The sequence below is a fragment of the Rhinoderma darwinii genome, chromosome 2 (genome assembly GCF_050947455.1).
Source record: "Rhinoderma darwinii isolate aRhiDar2 chromosome 2, aRhiDar2.hap1, whole genome shotgun sequence".
NCBI lineage: Eukaryota > Metazoa > Chordata > Amphibia > Anura > Rhinodermatidae > Rhinoderma > Rhinoderma darwinii.
The window spans coordinates 478,582,975-478,595,186 of NC_134688.1; the positions used below are offsets into that span (position 1 = coordinate 478,582,975).

At 47.7% G+C, this 12,212-nt stretch overlaps 1 long non-coding RNA gene across 2 annotated transcripts in view; it reads right to left on the reverse strand.

Moving 5' to 3' along the window:
- LOC142743700 (uncharacterized) overlaps window positions 1-9,261 on the reverse strand; it is a 52,495-nt gene extending 43,234 nt beyond the window's left edge. For both annotated transcript variants that reach the window (XR_012881626.1, XR_012881625.1), the window contains exon 1: window positions 8,862-9,261. This is a non-coding gene — a long non-coding RNA (uncharacterized LOC142743700). The remainder of the gene's footprint in view (window positions 1-8,861) is intronic.
- Window positions 9,262-12,212: the final 2,951 nt, after the last annotated feature.

Below are 12,212 nucleotides of genomic sequence, written 5' to 3' on the forward strand. Positions count from 1 at the left end.
TTAGTTTTTCAATGAAACTCATGGATGGTATTGTGTCTTAGGGCTCTTTGGATCATTGTAATCAATCTCAGACACCTGTGATAATTAGTTTGCCAGGTGCGCCCAATCAAAGGAAAACTACTTAAGAAGGACGTTCCACATTATTAAGCAGGCCACAGGTTTCAAGCAATATGGGAAAGAAAAAGGATCTCTCTGCTGCAGAAAAGCGTGAAATAGTGCAATACCTGGGACAAGGTATGAAAACATTGGATATTTCAAGAAAACGTAAGCGTGATCATCGTACTGTGAAAAGATTCGTGGTTGATTCAGAGCACAGACGGGTTCGTTCAGATAAAGGCATAATAAGGAAGGTTTCTGCCAGACAAATTAATAGGATTAGGAGAGCATCTGCTAAAATGCCATTGCAAAGCAGAAAACAGGTATTTGAAGCCGCTGGTGCCTCTGGAGTCCCGTGAACCTCAAGGTGTAGGATCCTCCAGAAGTTTGCCAGTGTGCATAAATCTATTATTGGGCCACCCCTAAACAATGCTCACAAGCAGAAACGGTTGCAGTGGGCTCAGAAATACATGAAGACTCATTTTCAAACCGTGTTGTTTACTGATGAGTGCCATGCAACCCTGGATGGTCCAGATGGATGGAGTAGTGGATGGTTGGTGAATGGCCACGATGTCCCAACAAGGCTGCGACATCAGCAAGGAGGTGGCGGAGTCATGTTTTGGGCTGGAATCATGGGGAGAGAGCTGGTAGGCCCCTTTAGGGTCCCTGACGGTGTGAAAATGACCTCTGCAAAGTACGTAGAGTTTATGACTGACCTCTTTCTTCCATGGTACAAAAAGAAGAACCGTGCCTTCCGTAGCAAAATTATCTTCATGCATGACAATGCACCATCCCATGCTGCAAAGAATACCTCTGTGTCATTGGCTGCTATGGGCATAAAAGGAGAGAAACTCATGGTGGGGAACCCATGTTCCCCTGACCTCAACCCTATTGAGAACCTTTGGAGCATCCTCAAGCAAAATATCTATGAGGGTGGGAGGCAGTTCACATCAAAACAGAAGCTCTGGGAGGCGATTCTGACATCCCGCAAAGATATTCAAGCAGAAACTGTCCAAATACTCACAAATTCAATGGATGCAAGAATTGTGAAGGTGATATCAGAGGAGGGTCCTGTGTAACATGTAACTTGTGCTGTGCAGGTGATATCAGAGGAGGGTCCTGTGTAACATGTAACTTGTGCTGTGCAGGTGATATCAGAGGAGGGTCCTGTGTAACATGTAACTTGTCCTGTGCAGGTGATATCAGAGAAGGGTCCTGTGTAACATGTAACTTGTGCTGTGCAGGTGATATCAGAGAAGGGTCCTGTGTAACATGTAACTTGTGCTGTGCTGGTGATATCAGAGAAGGGTCCTGTGTAACATGTAACTTGTCCTGTGCAGGTGATATCAGAGGAGGGTCCTGTGTAACATGTAACTTGGCCTGGTAAGTTTTTTTTGATTGAAAGAGCTTTTGATTTCTGTAAATATGACCTCCTGATGCTGCAAATTCAACAAATGACCATTTTAGTTCTCTTTACAACCTTTAAAATGTTTTGATCTCTGTTGTACATAATAATGTGAAGCAAAAAAAATCTGTTATCATTAGGAGATTTGTTCAATAAAATTCACATTATACTCCAACGGCTGATGCTTGAAGATTATACTGACTGTCATTGCATCGACTATTTAGGAAAATGAGCTAAAAAGAACATTTGCATAATAATTTGGAACGCGGTGTATAAGAAGGAAGGAAGAGGTGCAGTGTGACTACAGAGAAAGGGCATGCTCTGGGTGTGCGAGCGAGCGGGCCCATACACAGCCACTGTCGAGTGTGTAATTGAGTTGCAGGTAGCAGCAGGTGGCAAGGAGCCAGAGTGAAGTCGCGCAGCGTGGTCCACTACACCTGCCGTGAGAATGCCGGATGGCCAAGTGATGGACCTGAGAGCCCAGGGCGCTGAGTGGTGATGCGCAACTAGGCCCGAGTGTTGCCATGGAGATTCAAGGCAGTGAGTTAGTGAACCGGGAGAGCGTCTTCCCCCCCATCTTGGGACACACAGACGGCCTGTTGTTCCTGAGATACGGGTGGAGTGACCGTCATAGACGACCACCCAGATTTACAAATTGAAAGGTCAGTTTAAGGTCAAATTGCAGAGCATGGCGGGAGCCATTCAAAAGGGAGTAAAAATCCAGACTGTCCACCGCCACTGGGAGCCAAAGTGCCAGGCGGGGCGGAAACAGCTGATTGACGGGGGTGCCAGGAGTCGGACACGGACCGATCAGATATTGAAGGCCTATCCTGAGGATAGGGCATACATTTTTTGGGACTGGACAACCCCTTTAGGGACCGTTGTACCAGACTGGAAGTGTTCTTAAAGGGGCAGAAGCTAGTAAAGTGGCCTATTGGACGGAACTGTATCCTGCGACCATTTCACCCTATTATATGTGTTGTGCCGCGTTAGGCAGCCATTGCTTTGTGGTGGAAGTGAGTAACGGCAGGTTGGTAGTGGTTACCCTCCACTGAGACGTAGTCCAGATTGTGACCCCCATGCCACAGCTAGAGGCTGAGAGGCATTGCTTCTGGGGGATTCTGTGAAAGGTGTTGGGCAGCTGCCACCCTGACCGGCGGAGGTGACCCGTCTAGGCCTGTCATGCCGTATCGTGTGGGAGAGTCCGGCGCATCCACTTCCATGGTGAGAGTCCCGCATGGTCGATGTCCCCAACCTCGGATCAGACCAGCGTCCCGTTGTATTCTGTCTCCGGACCTGTTACGTTTCCTATAACTGACTGTGTTTTATAACCATGGAGCTCATTGTGCCCCTTCATGAGTTGTAACCACCAAGCCTAAGACCCTGCGACTGATGGATAAAGTGTTCACCCGCTGCGGGAGACGAGCGCTCGTCCGTTCTTGTGGCCCCGGCTTTTATCCTGTTACAAACTGAGTGTGGAGCAGAAATCAGGATTCACCGGGGGCACCCTAGGAAATATGGGCTCTGGGCATTTGGCCAGTTTTCTGGCCCCTAAAAACAGCCGTGGGCACAGAAAATCAGGCTGAATGCGCACGTTGCGTCTTACGTGAGGTTTTGCAACACATTCGCATGCGCCAAAACCGCAGCGTCATAAAGTAGCAGCAAAGTCAAAGTCTCCTGAAATCTCATGTCCATGGCGCGCTTCTTTCTGCGCGTACATTGACCCGCGGTGCGTATTTTCGTAACCGCATCATGTCAATCTATCTTGTGATTCCGCTTGCGAATTCGATCTCCCTAGTTCTGGAGAAATACGCAGCAACACCCGCAGCATGAAAATGCAGATATTTACACAGCAAAACGCAAAAAACGCAGGGAAAAAAACGAACGATCCGGTGCGGTTTTCACCTGCGAATTCACTGCGTATTGCGGCAGTTTTGGTGCATATTTTCCGCACCAAAATACTCAACGTGGGCAGGTAGCCTCGGAATAAAAACAAGTAGAAGAAGGGGGGCAAGAAAGATGGTAAGAGCCGTGACGCCGGTGAACTGGAGACGGCATTGAGTAACAATTGGACATTAAAGGGTTACTGCCATCTTCTTGGGTTATGGTATATCCCATAATATTCTGATAAGTGGTGGTCCGATCTCTGGGACCCCCGCTGATCCTGAGAACCAAGGCACAGAGGTCCTTAAAGGGAACCTGTCACCAGCATTTCACCTATTAAACCTGCAATACCTGGTGGTAGCCGGTGGTACCAACTGAGGAACCCTCCCCTTACCACCTCCTTTATATAGGCCATACCCCCATCTAGTGGCCAAAATTGAGTAGTGCAGACCTCCATCACTATATTCCCACTAATCTCTTTAATGATCCTGCTACTTCTACCCCAGTCAAGCCGCACTCCGGTATGGTTTCACCCCACTCCATTGCTCTCCATGTAACCTACAATTATCTCCTAAGTCGCTCTGTACCTTTGATATTCCGTTTTTTAGTGTTCCCGCTCCGTATGCTAATGATCATAAGTCATATCTTTATTCCTCAAGCATTTCAGATATATCCCCGCCTTCTTACTTTTGATTGACAGCTCCTCCCCTCCCCCCAGCACACACGAATTCCCGCGCTTGCGCATCAATATTCTGTTCTGGTGCATGCGCAGTAACTAGATTTGAGACTGAGACGAGTCAGGGAAGGGTGGTGGACCATACATGACGGGACGAGATTTCGGCATTCAGGGTGGGCAGTTTTTGGTGGTGGGTGGGCCAGTGTTCGGCGGTGGGCGGGCCAGTGTTCGGCGGTGGGCGGGCCAGTGTTCGGCGGTGGGCGGGCCAGTGTTCGGCGGTGGGCGGGCCAGTGTTCGGCGGTGGGCGGGCCAGTGTTCGGCGGTGGGCGGGCCAGTGTTCGGCGGTGGGCGGACATAAGAAGAGGAACAAATGAGACTGACGCATTATTACCATAAAGGGTGTGAAATGTTTGCAGACCGTTATTTACGGTCGGAGGAGGCGTTCAGGAGAGGGGATAACGCCAATGATCTTCTGACAGCAGCGGCCAGCGGGGGATGAGGAGAGTTCAATAGGTGAAATGCTGGTGACAGGTTCCCTTTAAGTGTTTCTCCTGCAGAGCAGCGCTCCCTCTGGTTGCGTTGTAGTTCCCTATACGGCGGGGGCCGGGAGTGACGCTGTGCTGGGAAAATCAACGCAGTGGCTCCATCATTCTAAGCATTAGTCGGGGTCCAAGTCATCGGACCCCCACAATCAGTAAGAGATGGCACATCCTAGTAATATGACATCACTGAGACCTTTACTAGTGGATTCCCTGCACTGGGGAGAACGGGGGAGACACCCCAGTTATTTTACCAGGTGACCCGTTTCTTTTTGAAGCCAACAAGTCTAACATCTCGCTGTGAAAAGAAGAGAATCTGAGCGCCGTCCCTTTAATTTAACTCCTGAATCCCCAAACATTTCCACCTAGACCTGCAATAAATATAAGTGACCAGCAATATGGCTGCCAACTCGTCACCCAGCTTTCCCAGACTCTGCTCGGCCATAAACCACTGTAGGACTGGTCACGGAGGACCCTGCAGTTGGGGCACCATGGAGCCCTGGGCAGTTTATACTGGACTTGCTGGGATGACACTGGGACTGGACATTGATGTGATTATTTTTCAGCTGCTCGACTGACAATGAGGAACCGCGACGTTCTCCGCAAATAAATGACAAGAACGTAAAGTACGCGGCGCACAAAGTGCCTCATCCCAGAGTCGTGCTCACCTGGTGGCGTTGTGCTAGGAACTTATCTGTATGTGGGGGACTGCAGCCCGGGATTCGTACGGAGATCCTCTGGGTGACACCTACAGCATACATACATGACTGTCTATATGCTGTATGTGAGTTGCCTTCCTCCCTTTGCTTTCCAGGTTGTCTGACAAGCTGCTGTATCTGGACACCGGAAATGTGAATATGATCTGCATATAAATATATATAGATGTTATATTGAGTTATGTTGCAGATTTTGCTGTTGCCACTAGATGGCTCTGTTGTATAATGTTATATAAGACATTGACGGCAGGAAGTGCAGCGAGTGTGTGGTGAGAGCCGCATGGAGTGCCAAGGGAGTCTGTTGGTTGTAGTCCCTGGTCAACAGGCTCAATGACTGCTAGTCAGAGCTTGTTGGAAGTGTATTGGTGCCCAAAAGGGTCAGAGAATGGAAGTACCAAATGCAGTGCAGGGAGAGCTGTTGGTGGGGAGACCCAGTGATCAGGGCGGACTTGTCTAATGCCAGAGAGCAGTGGAAGGGTTGGAGACTGTGGATTTTAGAGGGGTATAAAGAAGGGTGACACAAGCCTGTGCAGAGGCTGAGAGTGCTGTGGTGTGTAGAGCAGTAGGAGGCCGGAGTCACGGAGCAGACGGTGAGCTATCAGACTACACATATAGTCTAGTACAGAGAGAGGAAAGCCATGGAGGAGGGTGGCTTGGCAAGTACAGGCGGGCTGTCACTGAAGCGCTGCCGGTGGAGGTTATTTTGGCTTGCGTGCTAGCTCTGCTGGGGGCTGTGGGGATAAGTCAGCCCAGAAGTGGAGGCCAGGAGGGAATGATCATACTGTGCAGAAACCCACGGGAAGGCTATAGTGGGCCTGGAAGGAAGATACAGCGTCCTGGAGGCCTAAAACATGGCCAGGTAACTGTAATCCTGGGAACGGCCTGACTACTGTATAGTCTTTAGAATTGGATGTGGTCGGTGACCCTTGAGAGCAGGGCCCGTGTGGATAAACGACCTGCATCCTGGAGTGACAGAAGTGCGAGGTAGGAGACCTGGGTGGGGTATGGAGACATTCTGGTAGACGTCCCTGTCTAGTGGGTTTGAGCAAAGGATGGACGTTGGTGGTATTGGAGTTGCTAAGTGGGAAATACCTGGAAGAATAGGGCCGGAAGGTGTAGAGCGGTGCAGAGAGGGCGCAAAATAAAAAGGAGTGACGGAAAGGCGGGAAAACTGAGGAGAAGGCGGGAAAACTGAGGAGAAGCGGGGGGCTGTGTGAAGGAACACGACCGGGGAGTAGTCTTGGGATCACAGACAGAGAAATGTGGAAGGTTATACTTTGTGTAAGGAGTTCATCTGTTTAGAAACGTTTAAGAGGCCGTAACACTTTGTGTTGTAACCATTACGCCTGTCGTGCCTCATAAAGAAGAAATAACCGTGTGTTTTTGTGCCTCTGTGATAAGTTGTTGTAATGACAGGGTAGGGAGACAGACAGGTGAGCCCTAATCTACCCGCCACTCAGTCCCTGCCTACTTGCAACGACCCGTCCTAAGCGACGGGGTACAACTGGGCGACGGTCCCTACACTCAATAAGTGCACGACAGACAAACAGACAAGGGGACACAGAAGCTAGGGAAACGGGGCAGCTGCCCACGGAGACACCGTGAGCAACAAGAGTGGTGAACGAGCCGAGTCAAACCAGGAGATGAGCGAGGTACAAAAACGCTGAGCAGGAGAGTAGTCAGTAAAGCCAAGGTCAATAACAAGCAGAGGATCAGTAGTACAAGCAGAAGCAGCAGCAGAGCCAGGAAACAAGCAGAGCAGAATCACAAGCAAAGGAGGAACAGGAAAGGCAGGTATAAATAGACAGAGGGCGGGAGCTAGCTCCGTCTGGCCAGGCTGTGATAGGCTCTCCCACTCCTAAGCCTGCCATCCTGAGTGGTGGAAGATGGAGTCAGTCTCACAGACATAGAAGCAGGTGCAGACTGATTACCTATGGGCGTGGATACAGAAGCTGTGCCTGGCAGATCCTTTACAGTTGTGTTCAGTAAAATATCCTGTTCAACCCACATTGTGACTGACCTGAGGGGGTGGATTCTCTCTCTGGTCTATACTGAATCCCTGTGTCATGCTCCTCCCCCTCAGGCCCTGCACTAGATATAACACAGTATTAGTTTTGACTGGAGGGTTTCTTTAAATAAGATGCAATTAAGATGTAATTAGCATGGCTCAAGGTATGTTAACTGATTTATATGGATAGTGTCTGTATACACTTACCTGGGATCTTAAACCACCATTTAAATGCGTTTTTGACTGTGAATTGTACCATTTTGCCGCAATTTTATGAAAAATGCATTCAAACCGCAATGTGAGATCCCAGCGTAAAGGGGCAAAATGAATCACCAGGATTGTGGTAAAATAGATGATTAATGATTGACAGCTGTCAAAAGGAGGATCAACAATCCTTAAAGGAACCCTCCAGGCAAAACCGACGCACTGTCTTGTGTCTAATACAGGACCTGAGGGGGGTGGAGCATTAAACAGGGATACAGAACTCTGTAGAGAGAATCCCCGTGTCATGCTCCACCCCCTCAGGTTGTATCGGTTATTCCTGGAGTGTTCCTTTAAGTGAATTCTTAATTTTTCCATGAAATGGGACCCCTAAAAATACTGCGTAAAGAGAGGTTATAATACTCAGTAAAAAACCTGGACTCCTTTGGCTCCTCAAAGTTTTGATCCTTTAAACCATTAAAGTCATCGGGGGGGGGGGGGGGATGTATCAAAACTGGTTCAAAGAAAAGTAGAGGAGTTACATGAGGCAAACACATTCCACCTTTGGAAAATGAAAGCAGCAACTTGATTTATTTCCACTTCGCTTTTCTTTGCACCAGTTTTTAATACATTTCCCTTTTTGGTTTTTTTACGATGACATTTCTATGTGCAGTTCACACTCTGTCCACTAGATGTCACTGTGGATTTTCCAGTCTTGAGCTGTATATATATATTGTGTTATATACACTTGCTTGCTGTGGATTATATAAGGGTGTAAGGGATGAGTCCTGCGCTGCCGGGCTGTCTGACGGAAGCACCACGGCCACAAAGAGACCACATGGTGCCAACCGCTGCAACGGCATCAGTGCCCATATATAACTCCTGGCCAGTCACCAAGGATGATGTGGGGTTACGCCGCTTCATTGGTCTACAAACTGTGGCTCTCCTGCTTTTGCAAAACTACGAACCCAAGCATACCCTCTGGCTGTCAGGACATAATGGGGGTTGTAGTTATGCACCAACGTCTGAGAGTTGATTCCTGCCGGGATGGTGACCATTACCTTGTGCCCTGGGTATTACAAGTAACATTCAGTCCCTCCGCTCCTGTCCTATATTGGGCGCTAGTATTTTTCCAGCGGGGGAGGGACTGTGAAAGCTTGATGATATTTTGGTTCCGCTCCGTCCCCCCATAGGGGCTGGAGATGGTGCAGATATGAGAGAGCCGCTCATTCATGTCACCGTGATGGTAATCGCCTTCTCCTGCCTCATTCACAGAGAAAACAAGAGATAAGAAACCGTGGATCGACAAGAAAAATACGCCGAGCTCATCACTTACCTTACCGTAAACAGCGAGACGTGGAATTCCCCGCTCTGAGCTCTCGGCCCACGCAGGAGTAATGCGGAGAATGCGCGAACAAGCCTGAAATATTACAGGACTCATCCGTCAGCGCGAATCCACAAATATATCACATAGAGGAGCGGGCAGCGGCAATGGCGGACCGTGAAATGTGGTCATGTGACCGGTGCCGAATAGTCAAATAGATACGGAAGGGGAAGGTAATATTCCTGTGCTCAGCTCAGGACACGTTGGGGCAGATTTACTAAGCCGTGTATTATTTAGACCGCGCAAATTTAGACCAGGCAGTCTGAAGATGCGCCAAATTGATCACAGTGGCGCACGCTATATAAACATTTGGCGCATCTTGCTAGACCACTTTTTTCTTCCTCTTGGACGGCTTCGTTTTCGTTTGTCACACTTTGGCACATTTTAAGCCACGCCCCTTCCCTGCTAAACCACGCCCCTTTCTTAGACACTTTTTAAGTGAGGCGCAAATGTCTATTTTTCAATCAGTCTAAAATGAAATGCGCCAAATTGCATCAAATTTGACGCATTTTTCGACACATTGTAGGTGCAGGCACAGTAGTAAATCTGCTTCAATCTCGCCACAAATTCATTGCTTTATTTATCTAGTACTGATCTTGAGTCTTATACTCCAGACACATCCAGAGCTGCATTTACAGTTCTGCTAGTCTTCTGTTAAGAGTGTAGTGCATTGTGGGAGCCCAGATGTCACCCCTGGGAAAAACTGAGTTGTTCTTAGTGGGCGGGGCATGACAGGTCCAGCCCCCGCAGACCCTGCACTAAACGCGACACAATGTATCAGTTCTGTGCAGTGTTTTCTTTTCAGTAAATGTCTACAATTGTAACAAACTCTCAGCTGTGAGAAGGATTAGATCTGGACCAGGTTTCCTCCGTCTCGATGAATTCCGCTCTGAGCAAAACAGCCTGGACTTATACATTGTAGCAAAGCCCCAGAACAGGAGAGAGACTTGTGCTGCTGATGTGTTGAGCTCACTGAGGATTATCAAGACGGGATACAATTGTAACAACCCCTCAGCTGTGAGAAGTATTAGATCTGGACCAGGTTTTTAGCCTCAGTCTCGTCAATCCTCTGTGAGCTAAACCCCAGGACAGGAGACAGATTTCTGCTGTTGATGTATTTGGACTTCTAGACTGGATACAATTGTAACAAACCCTCTGCTGTGAAACATATTAGATGATTACAGCTTCTGGATGTATCCAGTCTAGATAATCTTCGCTCACTCGATACATCACTGGTATCACTTCCTCCCCCGCTCCTGGACTCCTGATCTAACCGACACTGACGCATTGTAACATATTACAGCTGTGTGAGCAGGACTAGGTAAGGATAGGTCTTTGGCATGGGAAGTGGTACCCTGCAGCTCTGATACATAGAGAATAAGAGCAGGGACTGAGAATGACATGTGATGTCACAAGCGCCAGCTTTCCTAGCGCTGCTTAGCAGACATGGGCCTCGCTCCTTATAAATAACCCCGGCCGCCTGTTCTCACACAACTCGGGTTTCACTCCTACCTGCGACTACATAAAGAATAGAACGTTTCCCTCCAGATCTGCAAACTCAGCAGACACAAGACAAATGCCCTGAGATTACTCATCGCTTGTCACAGGAGCAGCAGAGTCCGCGCGCGCGCAGGCCTCACCTCTACATCAAGAATGAGAACTTAAAGGGAAGCTCCACCTCTGATTAACATCCAGCACCTGTGCAATCAAGGACAGTCACCAGAGAGCAGTGCATTGTGGGAGCTCAGGTGACACAGCTTGTAGTCACATGACTGACAGCAGCTTGGAGCCAAACTGCTGTCTGTCTCCAAGGGCAACCTACGGAATATTTAAACCAGCAGTGGAATCCAATGTAGAATACGACTTGAAATAAATCTGAATCAGTAGCTTTTATAATCGTCTTTTTTTTCGGTCCAACATTCTGCGCTAATTAATTTCTTAATATATTTTTTATAGAGGTGAAAGCTTCATTGTACTGATACAGAGCTCCAAATCCCTGCATTGACAAAGATTTACCTGATAAAAATCCTCACTACCTGCAGCCACCACTAGAGGGAGCTAACTGCATTATTATTGAGTTCAATGTATGTACAGTATGCAGAAAGCTCCTAAGCTCCCCCTAGTGGTGACTGCAGGCAGACCGAATGTTATAATTTAACTTTGGTGCTCTGTATCAGGAAAATTTATTTCTGACCTCTATAAAGATATATTAAGAAATTAATTAGTGCAGACGTTGGACAACCCGGGCGCCTGGAGCGGTGAGAAACTCACTAGACACCAGATATGACATAGGGCATTGCCCTAATTAGACCACTGAGGATACAGACATTAACCTGAGGATGAAGATATTAACCCCTTCTCTGCTCTAGACCACCAAGGATAACGGCCACCGTCACTAGCTACAAGGGCTGGGAGGTAACATTGGATGGGACCAACCAGGGATGGGCCACTCTCTCCAAGGGCCCCAAAGCAGACGCACGTGCCACCTTTATGGTATGTTCTCGAGTTTTCTAGGGTCCAAAAAATTGTAGCAGGATCCAAAAATATAATAAAAAATAATATCTGTATATGGGAACTCATTTGTTCACTATACATTTTGTCTAAGATTTTCTAAACACAAAATAAATGTATTGAGTCAAGTTAAACCCACTAGTCACAACAATAAATTTGGTGCCGCAAAATAGAAACCTTGTGTCAAAACATGAAAAATATGATATGTTACCTAATAAGATACAAGAAGATGGGGCAGAGGGAGTAACACAAGACTGCAGGGTCAGACTACACAGGGGTTGTTTGTAGTCTGTAACCATGGAGACACACAGGTCTGCACAGGAGCTGTAGACACAAAACTTTCTGCAAAGTTACTTCTTTTTGTAACTTCGGATACAATGAGGCAATAAATAACTTGGTTGCATGGGTGGATGACTTGCTGGTCTCACTGCTTAGTAACTACCAGGGTCTTCTAATATCGGGGATGAGGGGTGTATACTGTATATCCAGAAATGTTATCTATTTGGATGTGTCTGTAGAGCATCCTGCATAGTCCACACTTCTGTCTAGTGATGTCTAACAGTGAACAGATGGTTTGCATAGTAATAAAATCACATATAATGCAACACAAATTTCAGTTTTTGCTTTTGTATGAACTTTTTACCAACTTAAAGGTGAGAAATTAACATTTTAAGTAAAACCTTGTAAATTGAATTGCTCGCAGAGCCCTCTAGTGGCGGCCGGCGGTATTGTCACCCTTCAGCCTGCGCTCCTTCTGTGTGGATGGAGTTGTGGCTGCAGAACTGGAGCAGA